Raw genomic sequence first — 9,525 nt, 5'->3', positions numbered from 1 at the left:
TTGTATGCGGCAGCTGTCCAGACTGGCCCAAGAGTATACGGCCATGGGGGTCCTCGGCCCAATCTAGCAGATCGGAAGATGACGTGGTGAGCACCCCCTAGTCCAGGACACCGTCAGTTAGCTATTAGAGTACCACTACCTCCCTTCTAGTTTAAAGGGCTGGATTCAAAATTTTCACCTACTCTTAGCAAGATAGTAGAGGCGGTGGAATAGTTTTTGAAGTCTGCAAAAGTACTCAACTAGTGCTGTCGTTCTTCACAAAAAATGTGTTTACCAATGCATGCATGAACACTAGTTACTCTAACCCCCCCCCCCCTCTCTTCTTTAATTCTTTGCCACATCAGCATGTTTGCTAGTATTCCCGTGTGCATGATACCAGCTAAGATACCACCATTATGGCCAGCCTTAATCATCGCATGCAATAATTTAGTGCACCTTGAAATAAGAACATGTGTGGGGTGTGCATGTTTTTAACGACTTGAGACTATACCTAGCCCGGCATGCAAGATGACTTATTATGCACCGTTCCCCATACCTGCAGAAAGCCCGTTCATCTCCAAATCTTTTCCTCTCCATGTGTGGAAACAATATGCCTGACAAACTCTCCTTCTCCCTCGGGCGGTCCCACCACTCCACCCCGTGTGAATAAATCTGCATGCATGACTCTCCTCCTCCCACGCTCGTCCAATCCGTTGTGACCAGCAATATTTCCACCCCTTCGCTCCCCCGTAATTTACTCCAACAAATATGCCCACGTAGCTGTTACTTAACTGCAGGTGCATTGGGTCACTGACATATGGTCCCAACAGGGGTTCGGCCCACATGTCAGTGACGCAACTGGACCTGCAGTTAAGTCAGTGCAGCTCAGTCCATATCTTACGTAGGTGTGCCATTGCTCGCTATAAATAATGCGCCTCCCACGACATCGCTATCTCCTCCCCCTCACGTTCACGTTCATCGCTATCTCCTCCCCCTCCCTCTCACGTCGACCACCATGGCATCGCCCCTCCTAAGCCCTAGGAGCCCCTCGCTGCACCGCGCGGACGGTCACGCGTTGCCGTTCCGTTCGTCGCCGCCACTAGTGGAGGAGGACGCGCCGGTGTTCCGTTCCTCACCGCTACGCGACGCGTCGCTGTTCCGTTCCTCGCCGCCACTAGTCGAGGAGGACACGTCGGTGTTCCGCTCCTCGCCGCGACACGACGGGTCGCCGTTCCATTCCTCGCCGCCACTAGTCGAGGAGGACGCGTCGGCATTCCGCTCCTCGCCGCGACGCGTCGAGGTGGATGCGTCGGCGTTCCCATTCTCGCCAGCACGCGCGTCGGAGGACGCGTCGGCTCCTTGCTATGAGGAGAACGCCGCGCCGCCCGCCGAGCCCCCCAGACTTTAGGAGCTTTGGAAAGAAATGGATGTCGCCTTGTGGGAGGCTTTGCCTCCAGTAGAGCGCGCCAAAATAGAGGCAGAGAAGAAGGCCGAGGAAGAGAAGCACATCGCGGAACAAGCTGCCTGGGAGGCCTATGTCGCGTCCGAGAGAGTCAGGCAATTGGCTCTTTGGCAGAAGGCTCGTGCGAGGGCCGTGAGGATGGCGGAGGACGCCCGTGCCGACGCCCTGAGTGCAGTCGGGCCCAAGCGCCTCATCTACGCTTGTCGGTACGTGGACCGGGTGCACGCTTCCAGCAAGGCGGAGTACCTGTTGGCGCCGGATCAGCACCCCGGTGAGATCATGCTCGCCCGCCGGCGAGCCGCCAATCAGCACCTCGCGAGTTGCGAGGCTGAGGAAGAGGCATTGTGTCGGCGCGCTGGGAAACGGCCGCGCACCAGGGCACTCGTGGCGCGCTGCAAGCGCTCCTGCGAGCGCCGTGGCCTTTAGGAGGAGTATAATTTTTGTTTCGTAAGGCAATCTCATTAGTTTTGGGACGCAAATAATAAATCCTGAACTTTCAGGAATTTTTAGCGTCCTTAATTAAGTATGTAAAAGGGAAAGTTTGGAAACCTTGTGTATTCGTACGCATTTTGCAAGTACGTGCATATAGCACAAACTTTACTATATACTATCGCACTACACGTCTCTCTCGATATATGCTTGCAGACTGTGCTACTCCCTCCGTCCAGGTCAATAAGTCATCTTTGGTTGTGCATCGTGACCAGGAAGGAGGGAAGACTTATACACCTAGACGGAGGGAGTACTACTATTACTTATGTATGTGCAAATGCACATTTTAACTTACGATGCGATTTTTGTAAAAGTAGACAAACAGCACTAGTCAAGCTTGTGAAACGATTCAATGCAAAACAAATGCAAAAATTCTTGTTTGATTGTTTACTTTTAGCTTCCTTCTCTGTGGTTATTTCTCTGTCGTACTTTGTACGGAGTATCTCACTGGTTGGAAAGGCATGCAAATTCCCAAACCGCTTGCTACACCTTGTATTGAATTTTTTTACCTAACAAGTTGTGTCGTGCAATTGGAATTCCAACTTGAGTACTACTACTAGTAGGAGTACCAGGGGCCAGTTCTTTTAGGCTTCTAGATTAGTAATCCCATAACTACTACCTCCGTCCTGGTTTATTGGTCTCCATTGTAATCTGTGTCAAATTTTGATCATAAATTTAACTAATGAAATGTTAGTGCATGTCACATGCACTACTCCATCTGTCTAGGTGAGTAAGTCATCTTAGGCAGTGCACCATGACCAAGGAGTAGGAGAAAACGAGAAACGTTAATGTTTATTTGCTAATTAATAATATTGCATGCAATGAACTAACCACTGCATGTCGTGTTTGATATCTCAAGTCATTAAAAGCATGCACACTCTTTATCTCTTATTGGTTGATATGTCAAGAAACAAGAAACGAGATAGAAGTTAATGCACCGCGCCTAAGTGTTTTGGGATTATTTGGTTCTCGTAAGATGACTTGCACACCTAGACGGAGGGAGTAACATTTTATCAGTTAAATCTTTGGTCAAAATTTAGCACAAATTACAATGATGAGCAATAAACCAGGACGGAGTAGTAGTTTAGAAGCCCAAATAAATGAGTGAGGCGCCTTATTGTTACTCTCCACTGTGACTAGTCTTGTGGGAAAAGCTGGGGAAGCCGCCAAAAGAACTGGCCCTAGGAGTAGTAGCTAGGGATCGAGTGTGCGAGATGAACCGGAGAAAGTAAATGCAGAGAGATGAAATGCAAAAAAGACGGAGGGATGTGATGGTTGCTTGTCCGTTTATTTTACCAGGCCACTTATTACTGGGAATGGTTGGGTTTTGTGATATGACGGCTTTACTGCCGCGCCACGAGCGAGGTGAGAGGTGAGACTCCTATGCAGCGCCGCCCTCTACACTTGTACTACATCGGTCGTGGTTTATTAGTCCTCATTGAATTTGACTGAAGATTTAACTGACAAAATGTTAGTGCATGTCAACAAAAACTATATCGTTGGATTCGTATTTGAACATAGTTTTGAATGATATAATTTTAGGTGACATGCATCAGTATTTATCGTACTATATATAATGTTAGTTCAATTTTTGGTCGTACTAATCTATAGTAGTAAGGTGCCCGTGTGTTGCACCGAAGAGTGAAATGCATTGATCGGGGAGTTGTTTATTTTGACAAAGGATGTGGGGGTCATCTCATGTGTAACGGGTATCGATAGGTTTCTTCGGATATTATCTCATCTCTAGAGCTCACAAACATCTGGGTGAAATAGATAAAAAAGTATCTTTTGCAAACAAAAGCGTTCAACTGTTCAACCTGCATCCAAAACTTGTGAAGAAATAACACTTATTGTGCTTTGCAAGAAATGATCTTTAAGAATTAGTTTTTGAGTATCGATTTTTATACATATTGGCTACAGATGACATGGCACTTTCTTATAGTGAACAGTTGGCTATACTATTAAGTAATATTAACCATGCCCTTATACACCTAGATAGAGGGATTAAATCAGGATGACTTGCAAGGGGGCAGAGGAGATGTAAGAAATGGTTCATCGTAAGTCTTTCACCAGTACTGTAGTAAAAATTCATACTTGGAAGATTCTAGACTAAACCATAAATGGATACACTTTTATTCATGCCCGATACTCCAATAGAGCAAGATCCTGCATGGAAGTCTCGACATGCTTAGACAGCGGATTACATTGAGCGAAGACTAATGATCAACATTTAACTTGATAATGAGTATTTTTTTAGAAGAACAGGGAGGCTCCTCCCCAGTTCCATTATCAAATGAAACCCAAAGTATCTTACATCAGCTCACTGAGAGGAGCAATTCAAAGGAAGGACTGCGGCGAAAGCCACTCAAGTTTAACGACAAGCTTACAGAATCAAAAGCGGCAAAGACACGGGCCATAAGCGCCCACACACACACTACATGTTTTCTAACTTCACTTGATAATGCGTATGTCCAGGTGAACCTCCTTGGAGTCCCCGTGCACTGCGTCGGCGGGTAAAGGATGCCATGGGTTTTCCAAGTCCACATTGGCGGGATAGTCCTAGCTCCCCAGAGTCCAAGTCCGTTTGATGAGGCCGGTGTCGCCGCCCACGTGACCCGGAGGGGTAGTAACACTGACCACGCACTCGTACATCTGCCTCGTGTCAGTGTCAGCGTTAGTGACGTCGCCCCTAACGCACAACACAGAGACGGGGCGGCGGTCTACGCGGGCCTCGCCAGTGCCCACGATCAAGAGGAAGACGCTGCCGTCCTCCTCCGAGACTAGCAGGCGGCGGTGATCCTCTAGCGACTCCGACATGGTGAACCGGTATCACGTCTCGTACTTGAGGTTCTCCGCCAAGGGCCAGCAGTGACCGATGCACGCATCCGTGAGGTGATGCACCATGTTCGCTGGCGAGCCACAAAACGGCATCGGGCACTCATAGCAGTGGACGAAGGGCTCCTTGGAGGCATCGACCAGGCCGTCCATGAAACGGGAGTGGCTATAGGGGACGTTGCGCCAGTTGAATATATGAGCAAGTTACTACGAGATTTAATCCGAATAAGCACAAAATAAATCATGACGGCTATAACAGACATGAAACTAATCATGTGGACTAGCATAGTAGTAGGATACAGAGTAGAAACATGAATTCTACCACGATTTCGAACAGGAAGGACAGAAACACATACGGTGCAACGGGAGCAGCACCGTTGGCGTTGAGGTTGTCGCCCATGTCGTTGAGGAAGAGGTTGCCGAGGTCGGGGAAGAAGTCATCGTCGGTGAAGTCGTGGCTGCCAGCAGTCGCGAGAGTGCGCTCCCCAGATTTCAACAGCGCCCGCCGAATGGAGCGCAGGAGGGAGTGGCTGTAGGGGACGTTGTGGCCGCCGAATGGAGCGCAGGAGTAGCACACGAAGCAGTAGATGGTGTCCTTACTAGTACTCCCTAGTCTCTATCTATCTATATCTATATATATCTACTCTTATAGAAAACCGAGTTGGTGATGATGGTATGCCTGCCATCTTGTAATATAGACCGTCCGATCTATATCTGACGGATAGAAAGCCAACTATGACAATTTTACAAAAGATACCCGCACCTCTCTCCACATTTACAGATAAGGCCTTGCCTCGTTCATCCTTATCTCCCACAACCTCGTGCTCCTCCCTATGTCTCTATCTCTACTACTCTTCTTTGTTTTTTATAACAAATCGAATAGTGCTGCGCCGTCCGCTGCACGCCCGGCTGAACACGCCTCCTCGCCTCCATCATCACCAACTGAGTCTTTTATAGGAGTAGGAGTAGAGAAAAAACCGAGTTGGTGATGATGGTGTGCCGTGCAATGCACGGGCATCTTGCTATTTTTTTGCATATAAGTCCAAACACCACGTAGACACGGTCTTTGAGCACGGTTCGTAGTCGTTCCACGCTCGGGCATTGAAGTTTGTAACTATTTTAGATTAGAATATACTACTCCTCCAGTGCTAGTAGTAGAGCAGAGTCCTACTCTACTACTCTACTCAAGCAAGTTAGGGCATAGTACTGTAGTAGGTACTGTAGGGAGTACCAGTACTGTGATCACTCAAGCAAGTTGTCTGGCATCGATATGACCCTACGCTGCTGGTATGTGTCTTGTAAGTCAAGCGGCGTGCTGTAGTCATCATCACCTGTCCACTTCCCGTAGCACATATTCGCTTCTCCATCTTTGTCCGCACATAATCTCATCTAAGCTTCCATCCCCGCTAAGGCGCCTCCCCCCCCCCCGTCTGAAACCCAAGCACCAACAATGGCAGAACCGAGCAGCGTCCGCCGAAAGAGTGGCTGGAATTCGCTCCCCACAGAGGTAATCAAGCTCATTGTTTCGTGTGTGGACAATCTTAGTACCATGCCGCTCGCCACGTGCTCGTCGGGGATGTACCGTTTACTCAAAGCCCTCAGGCCGGAGCTTTTTAAGCCAGCTCCTTGCTTGCTGATGCCTCCTGATCTTCAGAAACGGCATGTCACGCATCATAACAATCATAGGGTGGCGAGCATCAACCCCCTTCACTGCGATCCGATCCCCATCAGCCTCAGCTGCATTAACGGCATGTACTGGGTCGGCATGAACACGTCTTGGATGGTGCTCGTCGACGGTCGCGGCAGCTGGATGCTCGTGGAGGTCTACACCCGGCGATTGATCCCCCTTCCTTCGATTAACACTGCGCTGCTTTGGCACCGCGGCCCAGAATACTCGGAATCTTACAGTAGCCAACATGATACCAAGTTTGATTTGCTCAAGGTTATAATCTGCCAAGTGCCCACAAGATCTGCGAATTATAAAGACTTCAGGCTAATTGCGTTCTTCAACCGCGGTCTCGCCTATCTGACAGGTCACTGCGGTAAGTGGATAAATCTGCACGTCCACCGCAGGATCATACATCCTCCATGGTTCTCTAATGCCATTGAACACAAGGGCTTCATTTACGCTGTCGACTCCTTCTATGGCTGGACGTATTGCTGGCCTACTCCAGTCATCGCTACAAACGGCTGTTACAGCAGTATGTTACTTTCCTATGATATCATGATGGCTTGCATATATTACTGTCAACATTTACTGAAAAAATATTCATGCTCATAACATGTTGTTCTTAAGATTGACTAAATCAAGAGCCCTTTTTTATTTGACTCCAACTTGATATGATGTTGTAGGCCGCCTGGTGTCCCTACCCTTCCTAATCCCAGAACCTTTCAAAGAAAAGTGGCATGGCAGTTGCAGGTGGTTCCTGGCTCGATTAGACGATGGGGAAAGATTGATGATCGTTCGCACGTACCGGATGTGTTGTTTCGCGGAATACAATCACAGTCACTGCAAGGTCTTTGAGCAGGATCCCAGCTTCTCTGGGCCTTCAGGAATTTTTGACTGGAGGCTGGTAAGTAGCCTTGGTACACGCTCTCTGTTTGTCGGACTGAATTATCCGATTAACCAGGAGATAACCGACGGCAAGGATCATGATGGCAGCGCGGTTTCGTTCATCAGGACAAACTATGTGTGCACAGCGTACCATGCATCTCTGCATGCACCATACCCTGATATGTGTCGCCACGCTCTGCAGCCCAAAGTAGGAGAGAGGGTCGCAAGTATCAGACTTCGACCTGCTGGCTGGAGTTTCCCCCGTCAGGCACCCATCTGGTTCAAGCCGTCAGCCAATCTCCACAGCTTAATAAATAGTAACGTCTAACTGAGCCAGTTAGTTAGATGCGTACACTTGGTGTAGTAGGATCTTTATTTAGTTTGATGCATACACTTGTTCTTTTTTGGTAGCCCTTTTGTAATGATGGCTGATGTTTGGTTTGGAAGAGAGAGCTGCGTCTTCACTCTTCTGGCCTGCTTACTGCTTCTGTTGCACCCCCAGCCCTGGTTGCTGCTGCTGCTGTTTTCAATGTACAATCAGTAGTATATTTCGTCTGTTGGTTGAATAAATGTGTTGTTAGAACGACAAACACAATGTTTTGGAAGTCGTTGCACGGTTCGATCCTTTAGTGCCCCGTACCGTACGTAGCTCATACTATTTTTCGTACGGAACACATTTTCCACTTGTTGATAACATGCAGCCCACTGATGAAGGCCCAATAGAGAAGCCCATAATTAACTGGAAGGGAGGCTCTCACATGAATCCGGCCCAGGTACATGCTCATGGTCCCCTAAACATAAATAAGTAAATAAATAAATAAAGCTAAATGCTCATGCACCAGTTCTTTGGGAAAATAGGTAGCCCAGTATTTCTTTTTGAAGAATACCCAAGCTAGGCCTATTTGTTTTCTCCGAATTACTGGGCTGCAAATCTTTCAAGACGAGGAGGGATGCATTCCGTCCTGGCCAAAGAGTATGGTCAATGTCTGTTAAAAGTAATATCAAAAGGGGTTGAAAATTCCAAAAAAATTATAGCAAATGGGATATTAGTTTTTTTTGTTTTTGTTCTTCACTGATATCTTATACGTATTTCATTGGATTTAACATGACATAGTACTAATTTATTTTTAAATTTGTTTTAGTATGGCTATTAATTTTTGGATTAAGAATATTTCGTTCCCCAGCAAAAATTTGCGAATTTTCAAAATTTCCCACATATTTAGTTAATTTTTTGACCCTGGTACTGACCAGAAAATGGCCAGCAATTCTAAAAATGGAAAACGGGCTGCAATAAATTCCATATGAATTAGAAAATGAGTAAAAATTATAAAAATAATAGCAAATGGGCTGTACACGCCACAGATTTCGAGGCTGACTTGTTTACGCAAGGCTTTGTCAGTGAACACACGATTCTAGCAGCAGTGACTGTTGGATGTCCATCCAACGGCCGACGTGCTTCTTCAATCTCTGATCTTCCTGCTCCAGCCGCCTAAACTAGCGCCGGCGGGACTGCCTGCTCCCTCCTCTTGTGGCCCGCTGTGATGCCGCGCAGGCTTCCTCGGCCCACCCTACTCCCTCCGCTGGCCTGGCCGCACACAATCAACTGCCTCCTTATTACGCGAAAAAAATGATTCCTCCCACTGACATCTGGGGCGCACCGGTTGGGAGGCTGACCTGTGGGCCTACTAGTTGACGCGTACGCAGGGCTTGTCAACTTAGTCAACAAACGATTCTAGCAGCAGTAACCGTTGGATTTGAATCGAACGGTCCTGCTGCTTCTTCAATCGCTGCTCTTCTTGCACCAGCCGCCCAAACCAGCGCCGGGGAGACCGCCTGCTCCTGCCTCCAGTGGTCGGCTGTGCTGCCGTTGAGGCCTCATCGCCCCCTACTACTCCACAGCTAGCCAGGCCCTGCGGTGACGGCAGCCTCACGCCGCAGCCGAACCAGTGAACCCTCGTACTCCTCTCCGCGTGGGCATCCACTGCCGCGTCTTCCCCGGCTCTGTGTCGTCCCCTTCCTAGGCCTCGCCGTCGTCCACCGCCTTGGTGCTCTCGGCGCGGCGTGGTCAATGTGGTCAACGACATTCCATCGGAAGAGTACTGTACGTGGAGAGGCTGACAGCTGGGTCCACGGCCACAGCCCAGTTTTTTTGTGATTTGCCAAGTAAGTCGCTTTGTCAGGCCTGTTGGGCTGCAAATCTTTCAAG

Source organism: Triticum aestivum, chromosome 7B, assembly GCF_018294505.1.
Source record: "Triticum aestivum cultivar Chinese Spring chromosome 7B, IWGSC CS RefSeq v2.1, whole genome shotgun sequence".
NCBI lineage: Eukaryota > Viridiplantae > Streptophyta > Magnoliopsida > Poales > Poaceae > Triticum > Triticum aestivum.
This window is presented reverse-complemented; position numbering follows the sequence as displayed.